Source organism: Felis catus, chromosome D1, assembly GCF_018350175.1.
Source record: "Felis catus isolate Fca126 chromosome D1, F.catus_Fca126_mat1.0, whole genome shotgun sequence".
In the NCBI taxonomy this organism is placed as follows: domain Eukaryota; kingdom Metazoa; phylum Chordata; class Mammalia; order Carnivora; family Felidae; genus Felis; species Felis catus.
In genome coordinates, this window is record NC_058377.1 from 87,964,892 (window position 1) to 87,979,296 (window position 14,405).

The window sequence follows — 14,405 nt, forward strand, 5'->3', positions numbered from 1 at the left end:
TAAATGTGTTTTTAAAAAGATTAAATTTTACAGAATAAAAGAAGCTTTATACATTCCTTCATTTGTCAACTTCAGTAGGAAATATATGCCAAAATGAAAATTTTAACTCTTAGCTATTATAGACTTGGAGAAAAAATGGCAAAAGAGTATGTATGTATATATAATATGTATGATATATAATGCGTAATATGTAATATGTATAAAATACATAAAGCGTATGATTAGATAAGGTCTCTCCGTTTGATGGTCACAACACTGAAATCACACTGACTGGATTGGACTACAAAATTGTCATCCCATGAAGTAACAAAATGTTAAATCATAAGATGCTGTATTTTTCTAAAGTATTCATGGTTCAAGATACCGAAGCTTCAGGAGTAAATAATAGCATCATTTGTTTAGGTTTTGCTCAATCAGCATTTGAGATTCTGTTTACTTCCTTTTGGATGCTTTGCCTGCAATTGAAGCATGCTGTCACCAGTGAGCAGCTATGTCTCAGTTATAGCCATCACGTGTCAACAGCAGGGCTTCCGCCATGGGTGCGGCTAATTGAGAGAACGCAGCAGAAATGAGCACTCACCTTTAAGAGACCAAATGAGGGGCCCCTGGGTGACTCAGTCGGTTAAGCGTCCGACTTCAGCTCAGGTCACCATCTCATGGTTGGTGAGTTTGAGCCCTGCGTCAGGCTCTGTGCTGAAAGCTCAGAGCCTGGAGCCTGCTTTGGATTCTGTGTCTCCCTCTCTATCTGCCCCTCTTCCACTCACACTCTGTTTCTCTCTCTCTCTCTCTCTCTCTCTCTCAAAAATAAATAAACATTAAAAAAAAAAAGACCAAATGAAAATTCTTAAAACTGATGCTCATCAGTATTGCTTATGTTCATTTGTTTTCATTGTAAAAGCAGTTTTAGAAATTAATATGGAAGTATAATTTTATTTCTTTGCAAATTCCTGATTGTTATACCTTTCCACTTCTTTGGAGGGGAAAGTTTTTGTGTTTGTTTTTGTTTTTGAGAGAGAGAGAAAGAGAGAGAGAGAGGGAGCAAGTGAGCGAGGGACAGAGAGAGAGAGAGAGAGAGAAGTGGGGCTCACCCAGGGCTCATGTTTTTTACCCGAAGTGGGGTAGAAGCTCACTCAAAGTGGGTCTCGAACTCACAAACTGTGAGATCATGACCTGAGTTATATTCAGATGCTTCATGACTAAACCACCCAGGCGCTTGAAGAGGAAAGTTTTTTTTTTTTTTTTAATGTTTATTTATTTTTGAAAAAGAGAGACAGAGCATGAATGGGGGAGGAGCAGAGAGAGAGGGAGACACAGAATCTGAAGCAGGCTCTAGGCTCTGAGCTGTCAGCACAGAGCCCGACGCGGGGCTCAAACTCAAGAACTGTGAGATCGTGACCTGAGCCGAAGTTGGACACTTAACCAACTGAGCCACCCAAGTGCCCCAGGAAAGTTTTTAAGAAACAAACACTGGAACTCAAAGAGAGAGCATGAGAAAAGTGTATCAGGGTAGCCAAAAACAAAAGTCCCTTGTTCTGGAGAAATCTGTGGCTTTGAAAAGATTGGCAGAAGACCAGCTCAATTCACATAATGGCATACACATTCTTGGTAAAACTTCAAACTGCTTTTTGTTTTCAGGTGTTAGGCTAGTGTGAAACAGGATTAAGGCCACATCCTTTAGACTTCGCTTGTGTAAAGTCTGAAGTTGATTTTAGATTCTAAAGTTGACTTTGCTATTACAGTGAGACTGTCAAAGCTGAGTTTCAGGGCACATAGTGACTCAACAACTCCAGCTATATTTCAGATTCACTGAAGGACCCCGTCATTCCAGAGTCATTGAAAACTTAAACTCGTAGGGTCAGTGACTCTCCATGTTTCATTGTCCTGTCATTATAAGAAAAGCAGTGGAGAATGAGGCCGGAATACCAGCAAGGGAGAAGAGCCTGCTGGAATATGGATGAGCTAGAAATATCTATGAAACCATTTTATTGGTGATGGTGGGTGGGAAATTCTGGTAGGAGGTGAAGGGCGGGACAAAGTGTTTGCAGTGGACATTTCCTCTCCTGGTAATAGCCAGCTCCCCAACCCCATCACCAGCCATGTGGCTTGGGTGGGATTGACCCTGGCTCCATTTTAGATGGGCTGTGACTTGCTTAAGCCACCCGAGGCCTCTTAGTCACCATGGTCTTTCCAATGGGCACCTAGTGCATTGAAGGCAACTAGAATGCAAGGAAGTATTGGGACATCTGGGGGGAACTGTTTGCTTTCCCTTCAGTGGGAGTATCACAAGAGACCCTCTTCCTCTGAAGAGTAGTAATAAGGACGGCACACCTGACCCACTTGGATTCTGAGTATCCCTAGGATCCCTGGACAGGTCACCCAGTTGTTCAAAATCCACCTTTGCCATAGTCCTGTAAGAGGGCCTTTTTTTTTTTTTTTTTCTGGCAGGCATGTGTAGACATCCCATCTTGATGGAAACAGATTTTATTCTTTTCTTATTTCCAGATCATGTGGGACTTGGTGAAAAATTACAGCAAACTCTCAGCTAGGTGCTTGTTCCATACGGGTATTGTGCTGAGTAATTTATATGTACCATCTAGTTTTCTTTCAGTAGCTACTATTTTTACTCTCGTACCTATTTTCTAGATGGAGAAAACGAGGGTTAGAAGAGTTAAGACACCTGCCCATGCCCACACAGGTGGCAACATCAAGGCCAGGGCTTGAACTCTTTCAGGGCCACATTGAAGGGTAAAGGCTACAGCTAATAATGTTAGTTACTGGTGGGAAAAGCCAAAGAGGCTGGTTCAAGGTCTCTTGGGCATAGATAAGCTGTAGCCAACATTTCCTCCTCGCCAGGAGACGAGAGCAGAAAAACAAACATTGCTTCGCAGCACACGTACTTCCGCATTAATTATATGGTCATTACCAGGATCATTTCTTTCTGATTAGGAATGTGCCAACAAGCTCTGCTTTGGGGGGAAAGGACTGAAATCCCCCCTGCTTCTGTCCCTTTGGCACTATCTGTGTGTGTGCTGAGTTGTGGTCCAGAAAGAAGATGGGGGCGGGGCGGGGTGGGACAGGAGCTGGGAAGGGAGACTGAAAAGAAGCTTGAAGGGTCCTGAAAAACTTGCTAAAGGAGTGAGGTTTGAGCAAGATAGTGACTTAAACAATTGTCTTAAAGACAAAGGTGAATCTGAGGTGTAGCATGAGTCGAGCTCCTAGGGGGTAGACTGGGAATACCCCCAATTCTAAAATGGGCAGATTCTACAGCAGAGAATTGGCAGAGACTGGTGCCCAGATCTCCATGTCATGATAATGGTTTTGAAGTTGTGTTATCTCTTGCATCTTTTGTAAACAAACTGGTTCATTTCACAAACATGTTCTGATGTCTTGCTATGTGCTAGGCGCTGTCCTAGGAGCTAGAAGAATAAAGATAAACAGGAGGGAATCCCTGTCTTCAAGGAGTTTATAGTCTAATGAGGAAAATAAATATTGGAGAAAATAAAATGCTATGTGTTAAGTGCTAAAATGGAGATATGAGAATTACTCTGACAAAGAAGCTTCAAAACGACAATATTGGGGCTGAGTCTTGAAGGATAAGTAGGAATTCTTCAAGGACCTTACAGGAAGGAGAGATTCTATACAGAAGAACTTAGGTTTGCAAGGGTATAAAAGAATGCAGTCTGTCTATAGATCAGCATCATAATTTGTGAGACTAGAGTATAGGGTCTCAAGAAGGATTTGGTGGGAGGGGGACTGATATGGGAGAAGTAAAGCCTTGGAATAATTCAAATGCCGAAAAGGGTGTTAACACGGAGTGGATTTGTTTCTCTGTTTTGAGTTGGCTGAGAGGTAAGATAGCAAGATATAAGTTATGATATGTACCAAGGTATATCAGTCAGGGTATAATCAGGAGACAGAAATCATACAGTCATTACAACAACGAAAGTTCAGTATAAAGAATTATCAGCTATAACATGACTTTGGAGTGATGAATGATTAGTAAGAAGAGAACTCTAAAGAATACAGAAATAGCAGATCTCTAATAGCAGTTCTATTACCTATATTATATCCAATCGCGATTACCCCTAAGGTTGAGTTAGGGTACAGAAGAAGAGCCCCCATGGCCGCTAAGGTTGAGCTCATACTGGAGAGGGCATGGCCATGGCTTACTGGATGGCAAAGGAGTCTCCGTGGTGCTGCACCTGTGAAACTTACCATAAATCTGCTCCCTGGAGTTCACACCCTTATACAACTGCCTGAGGAGGGACCAGGGGAGGCTGGCTGCTGGGCCCTGGTGCACTTCAGGGGCAGGACACCAGAGAAGACTGCCATGCAACTGGCCACTGGGGAAATGACATGTGCCGCCAGAGCCCAGTGTTGAAGGAAGACACAGGAACTCAAGTTTGCTGCAGGAACCAAGAAAGAAAACCCTTTCCTCCTGTAATATCTCTCCAGCACCCTCTACTGACAAAGCTCCAGGGTCAGCTGGCCAAGGACAGTGTTAAAGGCCCAGACCCATTTTCACAGAACAGGCCAAAAGGTTGAATTGGAGCTGAGAGGAAGTAAATCTACAGCTGGCACCCAGGGACAGGGAAAAAGTCTTCCAACATACCCCGAGAAAGTTATTTTCAAACTAAACTCACGATGTCAAAGTGTTATATCTGATAAAATCCTTTCTAGTGGTGGGGCACCTGGGTGGCGCAGTCGGTTAAGCGTCCGACTTCAGCCAGGTCACGATCTCGCGGTCCGGGAGTTCGAGCCCCGCGTCGGGCTCTGGGCTGATGATGGCTCGGAGCCTGGAGCCTGTTTCCGATTCTGTGTCTCCCTCTCTCTCTGCCCCTCCCCCGTTCATGCTCTGTCTCTCTCTGTCCCAAAAAAATAAATAAAAAACGTTGAAAAAAAAATGTTTAAATATTATCAGACTGCTAATAGCAGCTGGAAAGAATGACAGCATACTAACGCTTAAAATAATTCACTACATGCTAGACCTAACAGTGGCTTTAAAATATTATTTATTCATCCAATATTATATATCAACATTAATCACATCTTGGAATTTGGGAAAGAGACTGGCTTCAGATGTCATGAAGCTATATCAATATGGCAATTAGAATGTATTGCTCTTTTCTCTGTATTTCTGAACTAAATGCCTTATTTGTGTGCCTATTCTAGTGTTAAATCATTTTGTCTGTTATTATGGTGTTATGGAAGATGGTTTTCACTAGACAGTGATTTCCTCAGGATGAATACTGTTTACCCATTTTTCTTTTCCCTCCAGACTTTAAAAAATTATGTATTTTGCATACAATAGGCGCTCAGATAATTGCCAAAATGGAATTTTTTATTTTACCATCAGTCTTTCCTTATTTTTGCATATCTTGAAATTCTTACAAACTCCCTGTAAAGATTTAAAGGGAACAAGAAGGTTTAATAATTTTGTTTTGCAGGAGAAGATTCTGAGACCAGAGTGTTCTGCCTAAGGTCACACAGCTAGCTTAAGGACAGGCCTAGGACCAGAACCTAAGTTTCGTTTATGGATTGGTCATTTTTCAGATGTTGAGCTAGGTACAATGCTGGGCTCTACAGTTCTACGAATTAAGCACAAAGTCTTTGCTTTCAAAGATCTGACAATATATTGGGATGGGGGGACAGGGGACAAGTAAAAGCAATCCTATGGATACCAAGCAATGTGACAAGTGTCCTACAGGGAAACATGGGCTGATATTGAGCTGATGGTCCAAATACAGAAATATTTTTATGTCACTGATCAATAGCCACCTCCCCCAATACCTTCTCTCAGACATTCCCATGATCTAGAAACTAAAAGATTAATTCAGGAGTATCCAGAACTCTGTTCTAGTTGTTGCAACCAGGCTGCTGTTCTGATTAGTCATTCTCAAAGCAAAGTCAGTTTTTATATATCTTTTCATATTTTGAATATCACCCTGGGGATATGCATAGGGAGTTAGAATTCAATGGAGTGTAGCTCAGGAGAGGGAACGAATTCAGAACAAAAGGTTAAAAAGCATCTTCAAGAACTTTAAAAAAGATTATTTTTATCTGATTATAACATATACTAAAGAATTTATGAAATATATATATTGTTATGTAAGATACTGTCAAGGGGTAAACTGAGTGAAGGGTACAAAAGACCCCTCTACTATTTTTCCAACTTCCTGTAAATCTTCAATTATTTAAAAAAAAAAGTCTTTTTTTTTTTTTTTAACATGAAGGAAACCTATCTACCTGGGTTGCTATTGTTAATTACAAAGATATTCAATATGCCATTGCAAATGGAATTCTGCTTGGGCTTAATTAAAATGCACAAATTTTAATGACAGAAAATATTAAGTCTAAAATAGATCTGAAATATTTCACTTCACTAGTTTGCAGTATAACACAGACACATCTTACAAAGGTCAAATATTAAGGCCTTGGCCCTTTTACCCTACCCGCCTACACAGGCCACGTTCTCACCAGAACCGTGAAGAGGGCGACTCGGGTCATCACTGAGACGTACTACACACACCTGGACGACTTCCATACCGACACGGCCCTGTGAGAGGAGACCGCCATTATTCCCAGCCAGAAGCTCCACAACAAGGCAGCAGGGCTATGTCACATGTCTGATGAAGCAGATGCAGAGAGGCCCGGGGAGAGGTATCTCCAACAAGCAGGAGGAGGAGAGAGAAAGGAGGGCTAATTATATATCTGAGGTCTCAGCCCTGGATCAGCAGATCTTGAGGTAGATCCTGACACCAAGGAAATGTTGAAACCCTTGGTTTTGGTACTCCATCCAACCTGGAAGTCACTCAGCCTACGATCAGGATGAATTTCAAAACACCATGTGGAGAAGTTTGAATCTTCCTGCCAGGCTGTAACATCTTCAATAAACCTTGGACAACATCATCAACATCATCATCATCATCATCACCATCACCAACAACAACAAAAGGACTTGGTCTTAAGGAAATCCCTCCTTCTCCTGAAGTTCTCCCTCACAGATGCCCATTCTCCATGATTCCTGTGGCCCATGCTGCATGTCAAACCCTGGAAACTCAGACTGCCAGGGCCCTTCTGGGAAGCACTGATTCACCCTCACCATTTCCTCAGCAATTACTTGGGAGAGCTCGGTCAGGAAGGTTCTAGAGTCTACCACTTGCTCAACCTGGAAGCATTTACTCCAAGCAAGGACATAGTCATTATCCTTAAATTCTTCTGAAGTAAAGGCAGACCCCACCACACAGATGAGGCAAATATTATAGTCTATTTTTTTAAGTTCATTTATTTTTCAGAGAGAGGGAGAGAGAGAACATGAGTAGGGGAGGGGCAGAGAGAGAGGGAGAGAGAGAATCTCAAGCAGGCTCTGCACTGACAGTGCAGAGCCCAGTACAGGGCTTGAACTCATAAACCATGAGATCATGACCTGAGCGGAAACCAAGAGCCAGACGCTTAACCGACTGAGCCACCCAGGCGCCCCTGAAATTACTAAAATTTTAGAAAGCCATTTCTCCTTCTTCTTCAAAGTCACAGGCTGGCTAAAGACAAGCTCAATTTGCATTACCAGACAGAACACGAAGTCTCAGTCTGTGGCATCAGTGTGCAGATTGAAAGTGAACCGTATAGCTTTCTTGGAGACCACTGAGTAAATGTTTGCCTCATATAATAATAAATAAGGAGCACATTGTGCTGAGTTTCCCAAAACCGAGGAGTCAGCTCCAAAGAGAACTCCAGAAGCCAAAACAAATGACAGCTTCCTTGGATGGAATGACTTTACACACAACATGCTCACACGCACACACACACACACACACATACACACCTATAAACACCACTGTTCACATACGCTTATATATTTTAGTATAAGATTTTTCTTAGTTCCTATATATATTTTTTGAGTTCTTCTTCTGGTACCCCACAAGATAATAAAATAGATCAACATAAACACAAAATGACAAATAAATGAAGTTAAATTTTAAGAGTATCTTTTCGACTCACCTCTCAGTACAAGTAAATATACATGAATGAACACGTATATTTCACTCTAATGCAACCACTAAGTGAGATATGTGAAAATCATACATTAAATAATGAATGTGAGATTCCCCATCTGCCAACATACGGAAGCGCTGATGAGTGGAGAGGCTGGGATGGAAATAAGTCACGGCATGTTAGTTCTAGAAGGCATGGTAACTGGTCTCCCAAGGTGGCTCCGATGAACCACTTTTTCTAGTAGCCACGCCCTCTCTAGTCCCCTCTCACGGTGAATCTGGGCTGACCCTTCTGCTTGCTTTAACCAATAGAATGCAGTGGAAGTGATGCTCAACAACAAAAGCATTTTTTAATTCTTTTTTTAAAAGTTTATTTATTTATTTTGAGGAGGGGTGTGAGTGGGGGAGGGGCAGAGAGAGCAGGGGAAAGAGGGAGAGAGAGATTCCCAAGCAGGCCCCGTGCTGTCAGCCCAGACCTCACATGAGGCTCAAACCCATGAACCATGAGATCATGACCTGAAGTCAAATCAAGAGTCAGAGGCTGAACTGACCAGGTGTCCCAACAAAAGCATTTGTAACAATCAATTGCTATATAGAATTTAAGATAAAAAAAAACATATTTTATTGTATGTTGTGTCTATTCATCTTTTTTTTTTTTTTAAATTTTTTTTTCAACATTTATTTATTTTTGGGACAGAGAGAGACACAGCATGAACGGGGGAGGGGCAGAGAGAGAGGGAGACACAGATACGGAAACAGGCTCCAGGCTCTGAGCCATCAGCCCAGAGCCTGATGCGGGGCTCGAACTCCCGGACCGCGAGATCGTGACCTGGCTGAAGTCGGACGCTCAACCGACTGCGCCACCCAGGCGCCCCTCTATTCATCTTTTATAGTGATAAATTGTAAAATACACACAAACACATACATGTCACACACATACACACGTGCATGCACACACACACTTTTTTTTCCCAGAAATCCAGTTGTTGAATATTCACCAGCACTGTTGGGCTTGCCTCATCTCAACATACCTTCCTGGAGTTGTAATCTTCTGGAAAAAAAACAAGTCCTCAATCCTTTTACTCTGAACTGGAAATTACTACAATCTGCCAGAGTGGTCTTGGGTGGCCCTTTGATCCCTGTGATAGGAAATACAAAAAAAATCATTATGATACAACTGCCCATGAGGATAGAAAGAGCGGGAAGCAGTGGGCTCACTTCTGCATCATGCAAAAGAAAATGAAGGTCCTGAGTCTATGAGAAGGCCCTGGCTCAACTTCCTTAAAGGCAAGCTCCAAGAGAATGCTGGAGTTGGTGATGCGGATTTGCTGTGGCCCAGGGGATTCAAGGTGATCTCGATGTAGAATACCTTGGCATAAAGACCATCAGGCTCTATCCTGGCCTGCCAGGGTCTCAGTAGGCAGTGAGACCCAGTCTCCGGGTGACAACATTGAGCAGAAACTTCTCTGCACACAGCATGGGTTTCAGCCAAGCAAGCAGGCGGCCTCCAGGAGCACATGCAGAAGACTTCAGGCTCAAGCAGGTCAGTCTGACTTTGAGCTTCGGAAGCCAAGCTGTGCTAATACCCCAAGTCCCAGAAGGCTTTTGGCTCTAAGTAAAGTTTTCGTGTCAGATGAGATTTATTTTCTAGAAAAAGAGCAGAAGCTTAATTTTAAAAAGGAAGAGGGGAGGGGAAAAGAGGAAAGGAGAAGGAAAAAAAACATTTTGCCTGGTCGTTAAAGACGAGCATTAAGTTGGGTTCAAATTTAGCACCATGGCAAAGGGCATGACATTCATCCTTAAAACGGAAGTGGAACGGGAATGAAGGTTCTCACTTAGACACATCTTGGTAGGTTGCCAAAGGGCAATGTCCCAGCAAACAGGGGAGCTTGCCACCAAAGCCAGAGGTAGGGAACTAAGGGCAGAGAATGTTTCCTAAACGAGGAAGGTACTTTAAAATATATGGTCTTTTTAAAGAACTATTTTTTTACCCTCTAAATTTTAGGCCCAACCACAGACTAAGCCTCAGTTACTAAATTGTAGCTCTAGATATTAGCTAAGTCACTTAAATTCTCTGAGTCTCCATTCTCTTGTGTTGGTAAAATAACACCTGCCTCACTGTATTAATTGTGCAGGTTAAATAAGGATACAGATGAAGTGCTTGGCATATAGTGAAAGGTAGCCAGAATTGTTTCTATTGAGGCCTTTCAATCAGAATTAGATTAGTAACGCTTCATACTAGATGTTTAAGTCTAAGAAAGCATTCAGTTTTACTTAGGGCTTATTTCTTTAAATTTTTCTCTAAAATTAGGAATTGTGGGGCACCTGGGTGGCTCAGTCAGTTGGGCATCCTACTTTTGGTTTCAGCTCAGATCATGATCTCGTGGTCTGTGGGTTTGAGCTCTCCATCGGGCTCTGTGCTGACAGTGCAGAGCCTGCTTGAGGCTCTCTCTCTCTCTCTCTCTCCCTCTCTCCCTCTCTCTGCCCCTCCCCCGCTCACTTGTGCATGCTCTTGCTCTCTCTCTCTCTCTCTCCCAAAATAAATAAACTTAAAAGTAAAATAAATTAAAAAAAAAAGTAAAATAAATTAAATTAGGAATTGCTTCATTAACGGTTTCTGCAGAAAAGTTATTGAAGATGTTTGATGAGAGCAGGTACCTGGGACTTAGGAAAAACAATCCAGTTTGATATGTAGTCCTACACAGGTACTATCATTCATCTTTTTTTATGTTACCTAAATTTCAGGCATAGTGTGTAGACAGAAAGAAATAGCCTCTGAAGGACTGTGCAAAGCAAATTTATAAGAACGTGTATATTTGGTGGGGGGGAGTGCCCCTGGTGATTCTGATGTGCAGTCATAAATATTTATTCGAATGAATGGATTTCCAATCCCTAAACCCCACAGTGGAGAACCTCTGGGAGCATGTTCAAATTTTGTTGCCAAGCTGTGCTTACTTGCCCTAATTTCCAATTAACTTTAGCATGCCCAGAGGGTACATGGCACAACACTTTTAGACCTTCTAAGGACTTACCAGACAGATATTTCATGTTCTGATAGGTCCGTGGCTCTGTAAGGGCTCGCCCTGCCCTCACCTGAGCCAGACTGCACACAGGTATTTATGGGTGGCTCTACTTTGCTCCTACGGCCAATTGAAGGGAAGGGCCCAATATAAATCCAGTCTCATCTTGAGAAGTAACAGAAGTCGGATTAATTTTGCTCTTTTCATGGGGACTAATAGGTTAGGGCAACTTTGGGTCATTAGCCCCTTCTGAAGACCCTATAGAATTCTTTATAACCCCTCTAGGACATGGTGCCGGAATGAGAAGTCCACCTGCAATCCCCAGAGAATTGATTGGGCTCTGACTCAAAGTGCCACTCCTTTCTCTACTGTACTTCCTCCATTCTGTTCAGATGGAACTTCCAGCTTTATCCTGACTCATATGCTAGTGTTTCTGCCTGAAAGGACACATGTGACTTCTCCCTCTATTAACAGGCTAGAAGCAAATGATGGCCAGGAGTGATTCACAGACACGTGTGATTTTCCCTGGGAACTTGATGAATGTTAGGAGGGAGAGGAGTCTGAGAGATACCATAACATCTTCAAATCAACTACGTTAGGGCTTGGAGCTTTGAGATTCTGGAGTTAAGATTCAAAAATATTCCCAGAATTCAAGTGAAGTATCAATAAGTTTACTCCAAATTTCAGTTCTCTAACTTCCCCAAATATTTTCAGGAAAACCTTGGAAACAATTTGAATCCCTGCTAGTCAATCAGGTAAGGTCTTGGAGCATCAAAATCAGGGGGATTGCGGGGCGCCTGAGTGGCTTGGTCAGTTGAGCATCCGACTTTGGCTCAGGTCATGATCTTGCCATTTGTGAGTTTGAGCCCCGAGTCAGGCTCTGTGTTGAGACAGCTCAGAGCCTGGAGCCTGCTTCAGGTTCTGTGTCTCCCTCTTTCTCTGCCCTCCCCCTGCTCACCCTGTCTCTCTCTCTTTCTCTCAAAAATAAGTAAAACATTAAAAAAAAAACTTTTTTTAAAAGATTAGGAATATTGGTACATTAGGGGTATTGGTATTGGGATATTGTGACTTCGTTTATGTAAACCAGCTTGTGAAGCCCGAGATCTAACAGCTGTTGGCAGCTCTATGTCACTGTTGTTCTGATCCAGTTGTCTATGCCTGGCAGTCCTTGGACGTTTCAAGCACTATCACCACTCCTTAGTGGAGCCAGACAGCTGATTGTATCTCGGCCAAGACTTCACAATCTAAGCCCCAACAATTCCACAGTGCTGCAGTTTTAGGCCAGCCTCCAATTTTCCTGAACTTAGTATAAAAATCCTTCAGTTCACAAGGTAGCACTGCTTTGTGCTAGGATCCTGAAAGGGATACTCCATAATAAAGATTTCTGGACTCCGTGGTATATTCTCTGGGACTAAGCTGACATTACTTGAATTAAGACAAGACCCTCAACACCCCCCCCCCCCACCACCCACCCAAGCTGAATATACTGAGGCCACTGGTGTCAAGCTGACGCCACCTAGAGTGAAGGGAGCCAACCCCTCTGTCCATTAACCCAGAATCGGACATCCTCCAGGGGATGGTGGATGGTGGATTAATCCACTCGGCACTCCCATCCCGGTTGTCCTTGCCACATTAGTCACTGGTTTCCCATCACATCTGTGGTCTCTGAAAGTGTGGACCTTGGATCAGAGCATCCACATCACTTGTAACACAACTTGTAATACAAATTCTCGGGCCCCACCCAGATCCACTCAATCATACACTCTGGGAGTGGGTCCTAGCAGTCTGTGTTACAACAAGCCCTCCCCCGTGATTCTCATGCACATTAAAGTCTGAGCATGACTGCATTAGAACATCATCCCCATTATGCTCCGTATTTCCTTGTTCCTGAATCAGTACCCCTTCCCCCCCACTGCCCTCCAATGTACCTTCTGGAGCAACTGCTCTGTGATCAGCAAATTGCCCTTCATTCTCCACATATTCCAGGCATTTTCTCCATACCTCCTCGCATTAATTGAAGCCCAGTGTCTTCTAGACAGGCCCTCTGTGGTGGTGGATAGGTGCTCGTATCTATTTACAGCAGGGCAGGTCCTTGTCCCCCTTCCTCTTCATCAGTATTTCTACACAATTACTTCTTTCCCACCCTTTTAGAAAAACACCTACTCCATTGAAGCTCATGCCCTGTAGTTATATCACCCTTCCCTCTTCTCATCATTCAAGTCTTCTGTACCAGGCTCATCCTGGGTCACTTTGAAGTCCATTGTGCTGGTGAACACCTGAGCCTCTCCATTTCTTGACTACTTTATCTCCAATGACTTTCTCCTTTGTCCTCTAACACTGACTCCCAGAGTACACACAGAATCTGTTCCCCTTGAAACTACCTTCCCTCTAAAAATCACAAATACAGGCATCCCATTCCTGACCACAAATTCTTGCAATATAGTTTGTTTGACCGCTATTCCCATTAGGATCATTTTCGAACCTCTTTGGGGTATCTAATTCCAACCCTTCCCCTTTTAACTCCCCTCATATGGTCACCTCCTTTGTTCCTTTCCCAGCTTTGATTGGATGGCCTATCATTTCAGTCTTTTGTATATATCTTCATTTACTTTGTCTTTCTGACCTCTGTCTCTACTCTGGCAAAATCCAATCATGGTTGACATCAACCATCAATAAATCAGATATTGAATAAGCATCAAGTTCATGTCCAGTACTTTTTATAGGCACTAACACTGCAAAGTGAACAAGTCAGATCATGGCCTTGGCCTAGTGGAGTTTATTCCCTATTGGAGGATAGATGGGGATGAAAAAATCAGACACAGATATTCATTTCTTTATTTTCCTTTTTTTTCTTCCAAGATTTTATTAAAATTCAAGTTAGCTAACATATAGTGTGGTACTGGTTTCAGGAGCAGAATTTAGTGACTCATCACTTACATATAACCCAGTGCTCATCACAAGTGCCCTCCTTAATATTCATCATATATCTAGCCCATCCCCACCCCTACTCCCTCTCTTGCAACCCTCGGCTTGTTTTCTATAGTTAAGAGTCTCTTATGGCTTGCCTCCCTCTCTTTTTTTTTTTATCTTATTTTATTTTTCCTTCCCTTCCCCTATGTTCATCTGTTTTGTTTCTTAAATTCCACATGTGAGTGAAATCATATAGTATCTGTCTTTCTTTAACTTATTTCACCTAGCATAATACACTCTTGCTCTATCCACATCACTGTAAATGGAAAGATTTCACTCTTTTTGATGGTTGAGTAATATTTCATGGTGTATATAAACCACATCTTCTTTATCCATTCATCAGTCGATGGACATTTGGGCTCTTTCCATACTTTGGCTATTGTTGATAGCACTGCTATAAACATTGGGCCGCACATATAATATA

The 14,405-nt window shown here is 42.6% G+C and overlaps 1 pseudogene; it reads left to right on the top strand.

The window, feature by feature from the left end:
• The first annotated feature begins 535 nt into the window (after positions 1-535).
• On the top strand, positions 536-7,133 carry LOC101098009 (annotated as a pseudogene).
• Positions 7,134-14,405: the final 7,272 nt, after the last annotated feature.